The 18,416-nt window shown below is 42.0% G+C and overlaps 1 protein-coding gene across 3 annotated transcripts in view; it reads left to right on the top strand.

Annotated features, from left to right (window-relative positions):
* The first annotated feature begins 9,073 nt into the window (after positions 1-9,073).
* The window catches only part of SMIM8 (small integral membrane protein 8), a 34,680-nt gene continuing 25,337 nt past the window's right edge, over positions 9,074-18,416 (top strand). The window contains exon 1 of one of the 3 annotated variants that reach the window (XM_069235564.1): positions 9,074-9,171. The gene's annotated coding sequence lies outside the window, so the exon portion shown is untranslated. Of the gene's footprint in view, positions 9,216-18,416 lie in introns of all 3 variants that reach the window. The other 2 variants (XM_069235565.1, XM_069235566.1) reach the window with 2 other exon arrangements.

Here is an 18,416-nt window from a genome sequence, read left to right as displayed (position 1 = left end):
AAACACCATTGAGGCTTTAGGGAATGGGGGGTGCAGTTTGATATCAGGACAGGCCAGCCTTGTCCTTTTTGTTTTTACATATTTATCCCTGGTAAATAGTGTAATTTCTCCCTGCCTCGGAGGCTGAGCTTCTGATAAACTGTGCTCCCCAAGGGGCTAGAAAAACTGTCTTTTTTTGGGGTGTTCATACAGCCAACGCCAGGGTGGGTAGGCCCCACACTACTTAATTAAAACAAAAACACAGCCCTGGTATCTAGTAGACTATCTGTCCCTCTGGGGTTGGCAGATCAGGGTAAAACCCAAGTTGCCAAAAATTGCAGAAACTACAAGAGTGTTGTAGGCAAGCGCACTTGAGAAATGTAAGTGATTTTATCCACTGTAAGACTGCACAAGGGTGTTAACTGTATTGCCAATTCCTTGCTCTTGTCCACTCTGCATGCACAGACCCTTCTGCTCATACCGTGCCCTCATTGGTCCCTGTCCCTTTCTTTAGAAGTAGAGGCTGTTGAGCTGAGAAAGAGGTGAGTGTTCTACTTGCCTTAAATTCCATCAAGTGAGCTATTCATGTAGGACCAATTAATGGATTAGCCCCTGAAATGTTTTGGGGAAAAAGGTGGTCAAGTAGTGTATTTTATAACATAGTTTCACAAAAAAATGGATAAAATCTGTAGGCTCTGAAAGGCACTTGAGAAATATTTCAGTACTTTCATAATGTGCTAAGGAAGGCTGATCCTCCCCACAAGCCGATCCATTGTTTGCCTTTTTTAAGATTTCCCATGGGGTGTCACTCATAGGTCAGAAATTGTCTCCAGTGTTCCAGGGCCAGAATGTTATCATAGGTGTCCCCATATGTCAAGAATTACCTCCACTATGCTGCGGCCAAACTTTTGTGATAGGTGTCCTGCATAAGACAGGGATGACGATCTTATGCCAAGAAATACGAGGACGAGCAATTTGCCATGTTTGCTCCCATACAATGGGTGCCCTCTCTTAAGCCAATAAGTCAGCAGAATTTTGCCATGGGGGCATCCATATACCAAGAACTACCTCTGGTATACTAGAGCTTGCATTTTGTCATGAGAAAAGCCACCCCACCTGTATGCATTGTTTCTCTAATTCACGTACCAAGAATGACCTCCAGTAGTTCCGTAAAGTATGGGGCCGGCAGCTCACCAACTACGGGATTGATCTTGAAGATGACAGTCATAACAGCGCATCGGACCTGTGAATGTATGAACATTAGAGGACCCATGAGCTAATTGGTTAATTAGTAAAACAACTGCATTGGGGAGGCATGTGGGAGGCTATGTCTATCTGCAGTATAATGTCATGATTCCCGTGCACAGCCTATTGCAAATGAATATCCTGCACTATGGTGTAATGTACTCTGTGTACATGCCCTCCACACCACTCTTCTTAATGTTTGTTTTTTCCCAAATAAAAAGATATTTAAAACATTGAGAGAATGACCTCCATTACCAGCAGCACTCACAGCATAACACAGACACATAATCCCACACATATTCACCTCCTCTCACACACACTCATTCTTGCAGGATCTCAAACACTTTCACTCACACACTGTCATTCTCACTCTCTTGTTTTCAGTCCCGCCTTACATTGTTAAATGTAACATTCAAGTTCTAGAATGCAACACTGCTGTCACCTAAACACCAGAACTGGCATATCACATGCAGATGTTTTAATTTGAGTGCTAATGAGCAAATGTTCACATTAACCACAAAAATGAGCATCACTCTGCTCACTGACACGGGACAGAAGGCTGGGCTGAACCACGCCTCCCAGGAGACCAGAGGGAGGAGGCCGCCCATGACGCTCCCAAGGTGCTTTAACTGAGACTCTCACTTCCGCTGAGCGCATTACTCTGCTCATTGACACAGGAGTCGGAAGGCTGGGCTGAACCACACCTCCCAGGAGATCAGAGGGAGGAGACCGCCCACAACGCTCTGATGCGGCAAAGGCACTTTAATTGAGACGCGCCCTTCCCTGCGTGCATTACTTTGCTCATTGACATGGGGCGGAAGGCTGGGCTGAACCACACCTCCAAGGAGACCAGAGGGAGGAGACCGCCCACTACGCTCTGACGCGCCCAGGGCTCTTTAATTAAGAGTTGTGCTTCCGCTGGGCGCATCACTCTGCTCATTGACACAGGAGTCGGAAGGCTGGGCTGAACCACACCTCCCAGGAGACCAGAGCGAGGAGGCCATCCATGACGTACTGACGCACCCAGGGCGCTTTAACTGAGACTCGCGCTTCCACTGCGTGCATCACTCTGCTCATTGACACGGGGCGGAAGGCTGGGCTGAACCACAGCTCCCAGGAGACCAGAGGGAGGAGGCCGTCCACAACGCCCTGACACGCCCAAGGAGCTTTGAGACTTGCGCTTCAGCTGCATGCATCACTCTACTCATTGACACGGAGGCGGAAGTCTGGGCTGACCCACACCTCCCAGGAGACCAGAGGGAGGAGGCCGCCCACAACGCTATGACGCGCCCAAGGCGCTTTGAGACTCATGCTTCCGCTGCGCGCATCACTCTGCTCATTGACACGGGCGGAAGGATGGGCTGAACCACACCTCCCAGGAGACCAGGGGGAGGAGGCCGCCCACGACGCTCTGACGCGCCTGAGGCGCTTTAATTGAGGCTTGCACTTCCACTGCGCGCATCACTCTGCTCATTGACACGGGGCGGAAGGTGGGGCTGAATCACACCTCCCAGGAGACCAGAGGGAGGAGGCTGCCCATGACGCTCTGACGCGCCCAAGGCGCTTTGAGACTCGTGCTTCTGCCGCGCGTCTCACTCTGCTCATTGACACGGGCAGAAGGCTGGGCTGAACCGCACCTCCCACGAGACCAGAGGGAGGAGGCCGCCCACAATGCTCTGATGTGACAAGGCGCTTTAATTGAGATTTGCGCTTCCGCTGCACGCATCACTCTGCTCATTGATACGGGGACGGAAGGCTGGGCTGAACCACGCGTCCCAGGAGACCAGAGGGAGACGGCCGCCCATGACGCTCTGACACACCCAAAGCGCTTTAACTGAGTCTCGCGCCCGGGCACGTGTCCCCGGGAGAAGAGTAGGCCAAGAGCGGGCCCGGCTGCGCCCCTCAGCGGCCGACAGAGGCTGGGCTGGGCCTGCCCTCCTGGTTTTGTGACCTTTTATGCATTATACTCCTATATATTTATTGGCTTTCTGAAAACTCCTCAGTCACTTAGCTGGAAGTTTGATAAGTATAGGCCTGCAATCTGGGTAGATCTGGCTCCATAGGCCTAGTTTATTGGGTAATCCCCCCTCCAGATAGAAGCTGCCTACCCAAGGAGATAGTAACTCTAAATCCTAATTATGGGTAAGAGGAAGGTCGGGGGGGGACAGAAGGCAGATATGGAACCCTGCCGTACCACGATTGACTCCTTTTTAGTTAGAGCGATATGGATCATTCCAAAGGAAATTGACCTCGCCGAAAGGCATTTATCCTTGGGGGCAGCAGGATTGGGAGATGGATTAGAGGGAACCCTTGTACCCCCTGAATATGCACCCGATATTCATCTCCAACTGATACAGTGGTCATGAGGAACGGGGATGCCCAGATAGAGCCTAAGACTCTACCCAGCATAAACCATACACCAGTAAGCCAGTCACCCATCATAAAAAGGAAAAAACGATGCAGAATCAAATCATCAAATCATTAACATTTATAAAGCGCGCTACTCACCCGTGCGGGTCTCAAGGCGCTAGGGGAAAAAGGGGGGGTTATCGCTGCTCGAACAGCCAGGTCTTTAGGAGTCTCCGGAAAGCGGAGTGGTCCTGGGTGGTCCTGAGGCTGGTGGGGAGGGAGTTCCAGGTCTTGGCCGCCAGGAAGGAGAAAGATCTCCCACCCGCCATGGAGCGGCGGATGCGAGGGACAGCAGTGAGTGCGAGGCCAGAGGAGCGGAGGAGGCGGGTGGGGACGTAGAAGCTGAGGCGTCTGTTGAGGTATTCCGGTCCCTTGTCGTGGAGGGCTTTGTGTGCGTGGGTGAGAAGTCGGAAGTTGATCCTTTTGCTGACTGGGAGCCAGTGCAGGTGTCTCAGGTGTGCGGAGATGTGGCTGCTGCGGGGTATGTATAGGATGAGGCGGGCTGAGGCGTTTTGAATGCGTTGCAGGCGATTTTGGAGTTTGGCTGTGGTCCCGCCGTAGAGGGTGTTGCCGTAGTCCAGGCGGCTCGTGACGAGGGCGTGGGTCACGGGTTTTCTGGTGTCGGCGGGGATCCAGCAGAAGATCTTGCGGAGCATGCGGAGGGTGAGGAAGCAGGCGGAGGACACGGCGTTGACTTGCTTGGTCATGGTGAGAAGAGGGTCCAAGATGAAGCCGAGGTTGCGGGCGTGGTCTGTGGGGGTCGGTGCGGTGCCGAGGGCTGCGGGCCACCAGGAGTCATCCCAGGCGGACGGGGTGTTGCCGAGGATGAGGACTTCCGTTTTTTCAGAGTTCAGCTTTAGGCGGCTGAGCCTCATCCAATCTGCGATGTCCTTCATACCCTCTTGTAGGTTGGTCTTGGCGCTGGCGGGGTCCTTGGTGAGGGAGAGTATAAGTTGCGTGTCGTCGGCGTAGGAGGTGATGATGATGTCGTGCTTGCGTACGATGTTGGCGAGGGGGCTCATGTAGACATTGAAGAGTGTCGGGCTGAGTGATGAGCCTTGGGGTACGCCGCAGATGATCTCGGTGGGTTCTGAGCAAAACGGAGGGAGGTAAACTCTTTGGGAACGGTTTGAGAGGAAGGAGGTGATCCAGTCCAGGGCCTGGCCTTGGATTCCGGTGGAGCGGAGGCGGGTGATTAGGGTGCGGTGACAGACGGTGTCAAAGGCAGCCGAGAGGTCGAGCAGAATGAGAACGACTGTTTCACCGTTGTCCATCAGGGTTCTGATGTCGTCAGTGACTGAGATGAGGGCGGTTTCAGTGCTGTGGTTGGTTCGGAATCCGGTTTGTGAGGGGTCGAGCAGGTTGTTGTCTTCCAGAAAGGTGGTCAGCTGTTTGTTGACGGTCTTCTCTATTACTTTGGCTGGGAAAGGCAAAAGAGAGATGGGGCGGAAGTTTTTCAGGTCGCTCGGGTCAGCCGTAGGTTTCTTTAGTAGGGTGTTGACTTCGGCGTGTTTCCAGCATTCGGGGAAGGTAGCAGAAGAAAAAGAAGAGTTGATGACGGTCTGGAGGTGCGGGGCGATGATGTTGTTGGCTTTGTTAAAGATGAAGTGCGGGCAGGGGTCCGAAGGGGCGCCGGAGTGGATAGAGTTCATGATGGATTTGGTTTCTTCCGTGTTGATGTGGGACCAGTTGTTGAGGGTGATGGCCGTGGATGCCGGTTCGGTGGTGTTTGGTTGGGTCTGGTGTCCGAAGCTGTCGTGGAGGTCGCTAATCTTGCGATGGAAGAAAGTGGCGAGGGATTCGCACAGATCCTGTGAGGGTGTGACGGCGTTGGCGCTGGGGTTGGAGAACTCCGTGACGATGCTGAAGAGTTCTCTGCTGTTGTGTCTGTTTTTGTCCAGTCTGTCGGTGAAAAAGTTCCTTTTGGCGGCGCGGATCAGGTGGTGGTGTTCGCGGGTAGCGTTCTTGAGGGCGGTCATGTTGTCAGCGGTGCGGTCCTTGCGCCAGGCTTTCTCAAGGGCGCAACAAGTTTTCTTTGATTCTTTGAGGGTGTCAGAGAACCAGAGAGGTTTTTTGGTGTTGGTCTGTCGATGCGTGCGTTTGAGGGGAGCAAGGATGTCTGCGCAGTTGGAGATCCAGTTTGTGAGGTTGAGGGCTGCGTCGTTGGGGTCGGTGGTGAGGGTGGGTTGGTTGGCAGCGAGTGCGGAGAAGAGTTGCTCTTCGGGGATCTTGTTCCACTGTCGACGAGGGATGGGTTGGGTGTGGAGGTGGCGGGTCTCGCGTCGGAATGTGAAGTGGACGCAGCTGTGGTCGGTCCAGTGTAGGGCAGAGGCGTGGCTGAAGAAGACGTGTTTGCTGGCGGAGAAGATGGGGTCAAGCGTGTGTCCGGCGATGTGGGTGGAGGTGTTCACCAGTTGTTTGAGGCCGAGGTTGGCGAGGTTGTCGAGCAGGGTGGTGGTGTTGGGGTCGTTGTTTTGTTCCAGATGGAAGTTGAGGTCACCTAGGAGGATGTAGTCCGGCGAGGCGAGGGCGTGCGGGAGATGAAGTCGGCGATGGCGTCGCTGAAAGGGGCGCGTGGCCCGGGAGGACGGTAGATGAGGGATCCTCTGAGGGTGGTCCTCGGATCGGTGCGAATCTGAAAATGCAGGTGTTCAGCGGCGAGAGGGGTGTCTTCGGTGGAGGTTGTGACGCTGATGGAGTCTTTGAAGACGATGGCGATACATCCTCCTACCTGGTTGGTGCGGTCTTTTCTGGAGATCTTGTAGCCTTCGGGGATGGCAGTGGCGATGTCAGGGGCCGAGGAGGTGTTCATCCAGATCTCCGTGATGAAGGCGACGTCCGGTGCTATGGAGTCCAGGAGGTCCCAGAGTTCAACGGCGTGTTTGTGGGCGGAGCGAGCGTTGACTAGGATGCACTTGAGGTGGTTGATGGCGCGTGGGCTGGTGGTCATGGTTGTTGCGTGGTGGAAGGTGCGTTTGCAGGAGTTGCAGGCGAAGGGTCCATGGGTGCGTTTGGGGTGAGCTTGGAAGCAAGTGTTGGAGCGTCCTGGGTTGAGGGCGTGGAGGGTGGTGGGGTCGTAGCGGGTCAGCGGGGCTTGGGAGAGCTGGGGACCAGGGGTCGTGGCGCTGGGCGCGGGACAGGCGCGGACGGGCGCAGACGGGATTGCCTCTGGTGCGCCTTTACTTATCTGGGAGTATTGTTCTCTAGTAATGGACAGTGGGACCAGCTGGCTTGCTCAGGCAGGAACAATCTAAGAAGAAATTCAGGTGCTGTATTCAGATTTTCTAGTAAAATAGGGAGTCATCCCATAGGTACTATGTTGAACATTTACAGGGCTAGAGTTGTTTCCACTGTAGCATGTGGTGCAGGGGTGTTGGGTTACACTAAAATCGCTCCCCTACAACTAGAGAATTGTTTTCTAAAACACATGCTATGGTTTCTCATCTCAGCTTCTAACTGGATCACACATCAAGAAATGGGCATACAATATTTGGAAGATGTGCTATGGGTGAGACTTCTGCTTTTATGGCACAGCATATGGTCTAAGAAAGCCACTGGATTTACAAAAGATCTCATATTAGACTATATGAAATTGGATAACACCATGTGTATACCATGGCTATCTTTCATTGATTCCTACTTTAAATCGTTTTTTAACAGATCTATAAAACCTAAACCAGAGGACATGCTGTCACCATCTAAAAAATGTATTAAGGACACTTGTATGCAATATAAGGCGGACGATAGGAAGCTAATTGAATCCACTAAAACCACTGTTGGCCTTTACTTGTCTTACTCATTGGATGCAAGTAGGTTTGGCTATCTTTCCATAGTCACCAACACGCAGCACTGGTTTGTTTTAACTAGACTAAGACTTGGCATTGAGCATCACCTAGTAGCATTTCCTCAAACCAGGCATTGCCCACAAGACTCAGTTAGATGTCCTTGTGATGCAGTTAGCAAACAATGCACATTGCATTTTGTATTTTTCTCTAAATTCTATGACCATCTTAGAATATTCTACCTCAAACCGCTTTTTAATGAACTTAATTAAGAACTTACCAGGATGCATTGGAATTCTTGTTAGCCTTAGACTCCCCGAATGTGTGCTATAGGGTGGCACATTATATCATAAAATCAATACCGGTTAGGAAATCCTTATTGCACTTTAACAACTTGTTTAATGTATTTATTGAATTTTTATAAATGGTGACAGAATGCAGCACGATAATTTATTTTATGACTTTAAATATTTATGAGTCTTATTGTCTTTTATTGTTTATGTGCTTTTATGGCTTACTCTTGGTGTAGCCGAATAAAGATTATGAACTGAACTGAGTGGTGACAAGGGAAGTTGGTCCTATAAGCTGTGTACCAAAGGGGACCGTGCCCGTAGTGCAGAAGGTGACGTTTACGTTCTCTGCACCAGTAGCGTGGAAGACGTCAACTCCCTCGCATTTAAGGGTTTAAAAGTGTGTGTTACCAGACGATTCCATGTCACTGAAACGTTGATTCGAATCTTGGCTTTTTATTTATCAAAGTATGGCTTTCTGGGACTTTAGTATTTGATTGGGCTGATAGTCACACTTTCAAGCAGTTTAAATATTTATCATCCGAGCTGCTCTACTTATGAAACTTAATCTGGCTGCTGTTTCATCTGATACAATTTCCTGTGACGCTGTCATAGTGAAGTGTTCACATGATTTAATTCCATTGAGTTAATTATTATGCTAATTACTATTTCTGATACCTGTAAAATCCACATTTTTTTCATAGAATATTGACTTGCTGACATTCTAGGGGCTATCGATGTTGCTGAAGAGAGTGAACTCAACCAGAGCCAATTAACAAACGAAACATCCAGTGACAGCAAACGCGAAAAAAAAAAAAGTTGTGTGTGCGCGCAACACAAAACTGCCACCCTGTATCCTACTGTGCCGTACATAACACCGATGCAGCCCGCGGCAAGCACCTGCCAGCAGCGAGCCCGCTCTCAGATGCGAAAAGACCAGTCCGTCATCCATCATACCCCAGATGGTACCCTGTTACTAGGTCCTGCCATTGTTCTTTGACCACCTGCTATGACTTTTGCTTCGCATCGCTTCCCCGCTCTCTCCTGCCTCGTATCATTCAAATCTGCAGACCAGAAGCAGCCTGGCCTGCTAAGGTCGAGATAGGTTGCCATCGCCCGAGTGGTGACTAATTCACTTCAGGTACAGTCGCATCCAGGGCCGAGGTATCGCATAACTAAAAGCAAAGCAGCATCCGCCAACTGCTGGAATAGAGCTCGGGAGCAAGGCACATGCGGACTCGATACCCAATAGGCACTTGGGAGTTCTGTACGGTGTACTATGATTGGCTGAGGGTTGTCGAATGCTCCAATCCTGGGTCATTTTACACATTACTAGTCCCGCCCAGTCTAAGACAATTCTCAGTAATATGGTTTACCATTGGGTCGGTTGATGCGCGATCCGGAAGTGCAGAAACTCACTGTCGTACTGTCAACAGTGGACATAAACCGAACATAGGACGACCCCTGTAAGTAGCGGACAGGTGGGCACCTTTTATCTTTGCACAGGACGGTATGTGTTCGCTTATGACACTAAGGGCATGTAGTATAATTCTCCGTTTCTAAGTATACTTTGTGCAATATTATATAAGTATTAGCCAAATGAGGTGTACGCTTGTTTGCCCAGGGTCATTCACTGTGCTTTAGGGCAGAAGGTAGTATTTTAGGGTACATAGCATGCAGTTCAGAAAAATAAATTCCCGCGTCTTCTGCTTGGTTTTACACGACAGACCAGTGCTCTGTGTGACTGCCTTCCAAGAGCTGAACTAATATTGGTCAATTAGTTGAGTAAAAATAAATTATACGAATCGAATTGATTCTACATGAGATATGTTTCCAGAAAGAAGTTGGATAAACTGGCTGTGATTCATTCACAAAATAGTATTTTCAAAGTAGTATAAAACACTGCAATAAACTATAGGCATTAAATAAAAAAAATAAAAAAAACTTTTGTCATCTATGGTACAAGGGTAAATATCTGGAAAGGGTGTCAGTACATGTATATGTTAATATCACTGCCATTCCTTGATTTACCGTACAAAGAATTTCAGAAAAAGGGCAAGAAAAGAGAGAGTGCATTAACAAGATTCTTAATGTATCAGAGGTGCTTTCTCTGTGGTCACAATGCAAACAAATCAAAATGCACATTTCGTATTTTATCTACGCCTATACGGTTACAGCAGATACATTTCGTTCAGCAGAAATCTGCTTATCTTTTACAAATCTCGAAAGTGGAAAAAGGACAGTGCGGCGGTGTCTGTGACACATGCTACTATCGAGTCCTAAAGGTAGGCTAGAGGCAGATCTTTGGCCTGAGCTAAAACCAAGCCACCCTTGGCTAGTCCACCTTTATTTTGAAATGATTTATTATTTTAAGCGGGGTAATTTTACACGGGGCTTTAAGTGGGCCGGGTAACATTGGGTTTGAGAACCAGCAGCAATTAAAAACGGATTTTGAAATGGGTCTAGATTTGGTCCTATATTGATCATATTAACAGAGAAAATACATTGATTTCTCAGCAACTACATTTTAGCAATTACTATAAAAAAACAAGCATTTGTAATGCAATCGGTCTCGCATTTGTTAGAGTTAGAGCTATTGGCGTTGTAAATGATAATGTTTTTTACCTATGTGTTTTGGTTTGGAATGGAGTGTGTGGCGTGGAATTATGTGGCTTATGTTGTGTTACGCTACGATATATTGTCTTATGTTGTGTTATGTTATGCTACTTAGTGTTATGTTTTGCTATGCTATGTTGTGTTATATTGTGCTATGCTATGTTGTGTTATATTATGCTATATTGTTATATTATGCCATGTAGTGCTATAATGTGCTATGTTGTGTTATGTTATGCTATGTTGTGTTATAGTGTGCTATATTGTGTTATGTATTGCTATGCTATGTTGTGTTATGCGATGTAGTTATATTGTGTTATGTAATGCTATGCCGTGTTGTGTTATATTGTGTTATGTAATGCTATGTTGTGTTATATTGTGTTATATTATGCTATGTTATTCTGTGCTCTGTTGTGTTATGCAATGTTGTTATGCTAAGTTGGGTTATGTTATGTTACGTTATGCTATGTTATGCTATGTTGTGTTTTGCAATGCTATCTTGTGTTATATTGTGTTATGCTATTTTATTTTATATTGTGTTATGCTATGTTGTTATATTGTGTTATGTTATGCTGTGTTGTGTTATTCTATGTTGTGTTATGCTATCTTGTGTTATATTATGTTATGCTATGTTGTGCTATGCTATGTTGTTATGCTGTGTTGTGTTAGTGTTATGTTATGTCATGTTACATTATGCTATGTTGTGTTATGCTATGTTGTATTATGCTGTGCTATGTGATGTGTTGTGTTAAACTATGCTGTATTGTGTTATATTGTGTACTGTTATGCTATGTTGTTATTCTATGCTATGTTGTGTTATATTATTATGCTATGCTTTGTTATTGTATGTCGTGTTATGTTATAATGTTATGTTTTGCTATGTTATGTTGTGTTGTGTTATGCTATGTAATGTTATGCTATGTTGTGGTACGTGTTATGATATGTTATATTGTGTTATTGTATGCTATGCTGTTATGTTGTGTTTTGCTATTTTGTGTTGTTATGCCATATTGTGTTATGCTTTGTGTTATGCTATGTTGTGTTATATTGCTATGCTATGTTGTGGTATGTGTTATGCTGTTTTATATTGTGTTATGTTATGCTATGGTGTGTTGTGTTAAGCTTTGCTATGTTGTGTAATGTTATGCAATGTTGTTATGCTATGCTATGTTGTGTTATGCTATGTTGTGTTACGCTGTGCTATGCTATGTTGTGTTATGTTTTGCTATGTTGTGTTATAGTGTGTTATGCTATGTTGTGTTATGTAATGCTAGGATATGTTGCATTATTTAATGCTAGGCTATGTTGTGTTATGCTATGTTGTGTTATGCTATACTATGTTGTGTTATGTAATGCTATGTTGAGTTATGTCGTGTTACGCTATGCTATGTTTTATGGCATACTATGTTTTGTTATGATATGCTATGTTGTGTTATGTTTTGCTATGTTATATAGTGTTATGCTATGTTGTGATATGTTATGCTATGTTGTGTTTTGCTATGCTATGCTGTGTTATGTAATGCTATGTTGTTATGTCGTGTTAGCTATGCTATGTTGTGTTATGTTTTGCTATGTTGTGTGATATTGTGTGATGCTATGTTGTATTATGTAATGCTAGGCTATGTTGTGTTATGTAATGCTAGGTTATGTTGTGTTACGTTTTGCTATGTTATGTTGTGTTGTTATGTTGTGACACTATGCTATGCTATGTTGTGTTATGTTTTGCTATGTTGTGGTATATTGTGTTATACTATGTTGTGTTCTGTAATGCTAGGCTATGTTGCATTATGTAATGCTAGGCTATGTTGTGTTACGCTGTGTTGTGTTATGCTATGTTGTGTTTTGCTATGCTGTGTTATGTTTTTCTATGTTGTGTTATGCTATACCATGTTGTGCTATGTAATGCTATGTTGAGTTGTGTCGTGTTATGCTATGTTATGCTATGCTATGTTTTATGCTATTCTATGTTGTGTTATATGTTTTGCTATGTTGTGTTATATGTTTTGCTATGTTGTGTTATATTGTGTTATGCTATGTTGCATTATGTAATGCTAGGCTATGTTGCATTATGTAATGCTAGGCTATGTTGTGTTATGCTATGTTGTGTTTTGTTATGCTGTGTTATGTTTTGCTATGTTCTGTTATGCTATACCATGTTGTGTTATGTCGTGTTACGCTATGTTGTGTTATGCTATGCTATGTTGTGTTATGTTATGCTATGTTGTGTTATGTTTTGCTATGTTGTGTTATAGTGTGTTATTCTATGTTGTGTTATGTAATTCTAGGCTATGTTGCGTTATGTAATGCTAGGCTATGTTGTGTTATGCTATGTTGTGTTATGCTATACTTTGTTGTGTTATGCTATGTTGTGTTTTGCAATGCTGTGTTATGTTTTGCTATGTTGTATTGTGTTATGCTATGTTGTTATATTGTGTTCTGCTATGTTGTGTTTTGCAATGCTGCGTTATGTTTTGCTATGTTATATTGTGTTATGCTATGTTGTTATATTGTGTTATGCTATGTTGTGTTGTGCTATGTTGTGTTGTGCTATGTTGTGTTGTGCTATGCTGTGTTGTGTTCTGTTTTGCTATGTTGTGTTATGCTATGTTGTGTTATGTAATGCTATGTTGTGTTATACTATGTTGTGGTATGTGTTATGTTGTGTTATATTGTGTTATATTATGCTGTTATATTGTGTTATGCTATGTTGTGTTGAGATATGCAATGCTATGTTGTGTTATTTAGTGTTCTGTTATGCCATGTTATGCTATGTTGTGTTATGTATGCTATGTTGTGTTACATTATGCTATGTTGTGTTATGTTGTGCTATCTGTTATGGTATGCTGTGCTATGGTGTGTTATGTTACGCTATGCTTTGTTGTTTTATTTAGTGTTATGTTATGCTATGTCGCGTTGTTATGTTTTGCTATGTTGTGTTATGTTATGCTATGTTGTGGTATGTTATGCTATGTTGTGTTATGTTTTGCTATGTTCTGTTATATTGTGTTAAGCTATGTTGTGTAATGTAATGCTAGGCTATGTTGTGTTATGTAATGCTGGGTTATGTTGTGTTATGTCGTGTTACACTGCTATGTTACGCTAGGCTGTGTTGTGTTATGCTGTGTTGTGTTATTCTATGTTCTGTTACATTGTGTTATGCTATACTATGTTGTGGTATCTAATGCTATGCTATGTTGTCTTATGTTTTGCTATGTTCTGTTATATTGTGTTATGATATGTTGTGATATGTAATGCTATGTTGTGTTATGCTACGTTGGGTTATGCTATGTTATGTTTTGCTATGCTATGTTATGTTTTGCTATCTTGTGTTATATTGTGTTATGCTATTTTATTTTATATTGTGTTATGCTATGTTATATTGTGTTATGTTATGCTGTGTTGTGTTATGCTATCTTGTGTTATGTTATGTTATGCTATGTTGTGCTATGCTATGTTGTTATGCTGTGTTGTGTTAGTGTTATGTTATGTCATGTTACATTATGCTGTGTTGTGTTATGCTATGTTGTATTATGCTGTTTTATATTGTGTTGTGTTATGTGATGTGTTGTGTTAAACTATGCTGTATTGTGTTATATTGTGTTCTGTTATGCTATGTTGTTATTCTATGCTATGTTGTGTTATATTATTATGCTATGCTATGTTATTGTATGTCGTGTTATGTTATAATGTTATGTTTTGCTATGCTATGTTATGTTGTGTTATGCTATGTAATGTTATGCTATGTTGTGGTACGTGTTATGATATGTTATATTGTGTTATTGTATGCTATGCTGTTATGTTGTGTTTTGCTATTTTGTGTTGTTTTGCCATATTGTGTTATGCTTTGTGTTATGCTATGTTGTGTTATATTGCTATGCTATGTTGTGGTATGTGTTATGCTATGCTGTTTTATATTGTGTTATGTTATACTATGCCGTGTTATGTTAAGCTTTGCTATGTTGTGTTATGTTATGCAATGTTGTTATGCTATGCTATGTTGTGTTACGCTGTGCTAAGCTATGTTGTGTTATGTTTTGCTATGTTGTGTTATAGTGTGTTATGCTATGTTGTGTTTTGTAATGCTAGGATATGTTGCATTATTTAATGCTAGGCTATGTTGTGTTATGCTATACTATGTTGTGTTATGTAATGCTATGTTGAGTTATGTCAAGTTAGCTATGCTATGTTGTTTTATGTTTTGCTATGTTGTGTGATATCTTGTTATGCTATGTTGTATTATGTAATGCTAGGCTATGTTGTGTTATGTAATGCTAGGTTATGTTGTGTTACGTTTTGCTATATTATGTTTAGTTGTTATGTTGTTACGCTATGCTATGTTGTGTTATGTTTTGCTATGTTGCGGTATATTGTGTTATACTATGTTGTGTTCTGTAATGCTAGGCTATGTTGTGTTATGCTATGTTGTGTTATGCTATGTTGTGTTATGCTATGTTGTGTTATGCTATGTTGTGTTTTGCTATGCTGTGTTATGTTTTGCTATGTTGTGTTATGCTATACCATGTTGTGCTATGTAATGCTATGTTGAGTTGTGTCGTGTTAAGCTATGCTATGTTGTTATGCTATGCTATGTTGTTTTATGCTATGCTATGTTGTGTTATATGTTTTACTATGTTGTGTTATATTGTGTTATGCTATGTTGCATTCTGTAATGCTAGGCTATGTTGCATTATGTAATGCTAGGCTATGTTGTGTTATGCTATGTTGTGTTTTGTTATGCTGTGTTATGTTTTGCTATGTTCTGTTATGCTATACCATGTTGTGTTATGTTATGTCGTGTTACGCTATGCTATGTTGTGTTATGATATGTTGTGTTGTTATGCTATGTTGTGTTATGTTTTGCTATGTTGTGTTATATTGTGTTATGCTATGTTGTGTTATGTAATTCTAGGCTATGTTGCGTTATGTAATGCTAGGCTATGTTGTGTTATGCTATTTTGTGTTATGCTATACTTTGTTGTGTTATGTCGTGTTACGCTATGCTATGTTGTGTTACGCTATGCTATGTTGTGTTACGCTATGCTATGTTATGTTTTGCTATGTTGTGTTATGCTATGTTGTGATATGTTGTGTTATGCTATGTTGTGTTTTGCAATGCTGTGTTATGTTTTGCTATGTTGTATTGTGTTCTGCTATGTTGTGTTCTGGTATGTTGTGTTTTGCAATGCTGTGTTATATTGTGTTATGCTATGTTGTGTTGTGCTATGTTGTGTTGTGCTATGTTGTGTTGTGCTATGTTGTGTTATGCTATGCTGTGTTGTGTTATGCTATGTTGTGTTATGCTATGCTGTGTTGTGTTCTGTTTTGCTATGTTGTGTTATGCTATGTTGTGTTATGTAATGCTATGTTGTATTATACTGTGTTGTGGTATGTGTTATGCTATGTTGTGTTATATTGTGTTATATTATGCTGTTATATTGTGTTATGCTATGTTGTGTTATGCTGTGTTGAGATATGTAATGCTATGTTGTGTTATTTAGTGTTCTGTTATGCTATGTTATGCTATGTTGTGTTATGTTATGCTATGTTGTGTTACATTATGCTATGTTGTGTTATGTTGTGGTATCTGCTATGGTGTGTTATGTTACGCTATGCTTTGTTGTGTTATTTAGTGTTATGTTATGCTATGTCGCGTTGTGTTATGTTTTGCTATGTTGTGTTATGTTATGCTATGTTGTGGTATGTTATGCTATGTTGTGTTATGTTTTGCTATGTTCTGTTATATTGTGTTAAGCTATGTTGTGTAATGTAATGCTAGGCTATGTTGTGTTATGTAATGCTGGGTTATGTTGTGTTATGTCGTGTAACGCTATGCTATGTTACGCTAGGCTGTGTTGTGTTATGCTGTGTTGTGTTTTTCTATGTTCTGTTACATTGTGTTATGCTATACTATGTTGTGGTATCTAATGCTATGCTATGTTGTCTTATGTTTTGCTATGTTCTGTTATATTGTGTTATGCTATGTTGTGATATGTAATGCTATGTTGTGTTATGCTATGTTATGTTTTGCTATGTTGTGTTATATTGTGTTATGCTATACTATGTTGTGTTATGTAATGCTGTGCTGTGCTATGCTGTGTTATGTCATGTTACGCTAGGCTATGTTGTGTTATGCTGTGTCATGCTATGTTGTGTTATATTGTGTTATATTATGCTATGTTATTCTGTGCTCTGTTGTGTTATGCAATGTTATGCTAAATTGGGTTATGTTATGTTACGTTATGCTATGTTGTTACGCTATGTTGTGTTATGTTTTGCAATGCTATCTTGTGTAATATTGTGTTATGCTATTTTATTTTATATTGTGTTATGCTATGTTGTTATATTGTGTTATGTTATGCTGTGTTGTGTTATGCTATCTTGTGTTATATTATGTTGTGCTATGCTATGTTGTTATGCTGTGTTGTGTTATGCTATCTTGTGTTATATTATGTTGTGCTATGCTATGTTGTTATGCTGTGTTGTGTTAGTGTTATGTCATGTTACATTATGCTATGTTGTGGTATGCTATGTTGTATTAAGCTGTTTTATATTGTGTTGTGTGATGTGTTGTGTTAAGCTATGCTGTATTGTGTTATATTGTGTCCTGTTATGCTATGTTGTGCTATGCTATGTTGTTATGCTGTGTTGTGTTAGTGTTATGTTATGTCATGTTACATTATGCTGTGTTGTGTTATGCTATGTTGTATTATGCTGTTTTATATTGTGTTGTGTTATGTGATGTGTTGTGTTAAACTATGCTGTATTGTGTTATATTGTGTTCTGTTATGCTATGTTGTTATTCTATGCTATGTTGTGTTATATTATTATGCTATGTTATTGTATGTCGTGTTATGTTATAATGTTATGTTTTGCTATGCTATGTTATGTTGTGTTATGCTATGTAATGTTATGCTATGTTGTGGTACGTGTTATGATATGTTATATTGTGTTATTGTATGCTATGCTGTTATGTTGTGTTTTGCTATTTTGTGTTGTTTTGCCATATTGTGTTATGCTTTGTGTTATGCTATGTTGTGTTATATTGCTATGCTATGTTGTGGTATGTGTTATGCTATGCTGTTTTATATTGTGTTATGTTATACTATGCCGTGTTATGTTAAGCTTTGCTATGTTGTGTTATGTTATGCAATGTTGTTATGCTATGCTATGTTGTGTTACGCTGTGCTAAGCTATGTTGTGTTATGTTTTGCTATGTTGTGTTATAGTGTGTTATGCTATGTTGTGTTTTGTAATGCTAGGATATGTTGCATTATTTAATGCTAGGCTATGTTGTGTTATGCTATACTATGTTGTGTTATGTAATGCTATGTTGAGTTATGTCGAGTTAGCTATGCTATGTTGTTTTATGTTTTGCTATGTTGTGTGATATCTTGTTATGCTATGTTGTATTATGTAATGCTAGGCTATGTTGTGTTATGTAATGCTAGGTTATGTTGTGTTACGTTTTGCTATATTATGTTTAGTTGTTATGTTGTTACGCTATGCTATGTTGTGTTATGTTTTGCTATGTTGCGGTATATTGTGTTATACTATGTTGTGTTCTGTAATGCTAGGCTATGTTGTGTTATGCTATGTTGTGTTATGCTATGTTGTGTTATGCTATGTTGTGTTATGCTATGTTGTGTTATGCTATGTTGTGTTTTGCTATGCTGTGTTATGTTTTGCTATGTTGTGTTATGCTATACCGTGTTGTGCTATGTAATGCTATGTTGAGTTGTGTCGTGTTAAGCTATGCTATGTTGTTATGCTATGCTATGTTGTTTTATGCTATGCTATGTTGTTTTATGCTATGCTATGTTGTGTTATATGTTTTGCTATGTTGTGTTATATTGTGTTATGCTATGTTGCATTCTGTAATGCTAGGCTATGTTGCATTATGTAATGCTAGGCTATGTTGTGTTATGCTATGTTGTGTTTTGTTATGCTGTGTTATGTTTTGCTATGTTCTGTTATGCTATACCATGTTGTGTTATGTTATGTCGTGTTACGCTATGCTATGTTGTGTTATGATATGTTGTGTTGTTATGCTATGTTGTGTTATGTTTTGCTATGTTGTGTTATATTGTGTTATGCTATG

Source organism: Pleurodeles waltl, chromosome 5, assembly GCF_031143425.1.
Source record: "Pleurodeles waltl isolate 20211129_DDA chromosome 5, aPleWal1.hap1.20221129, whole genome shotgun sequence".
Classification (NCBI taxonomy): domain Eukaryota; kingdom Metazoa; phylum Chordata; class Amphibia; order Caudata; family Salamandridae; genus Pleurodeles; species Pleurodeles waltl.
Note: the sequence above shows the minus strand (reverse complement) of the source record. Positions and strands in the feature narration are given on the sequence as shown.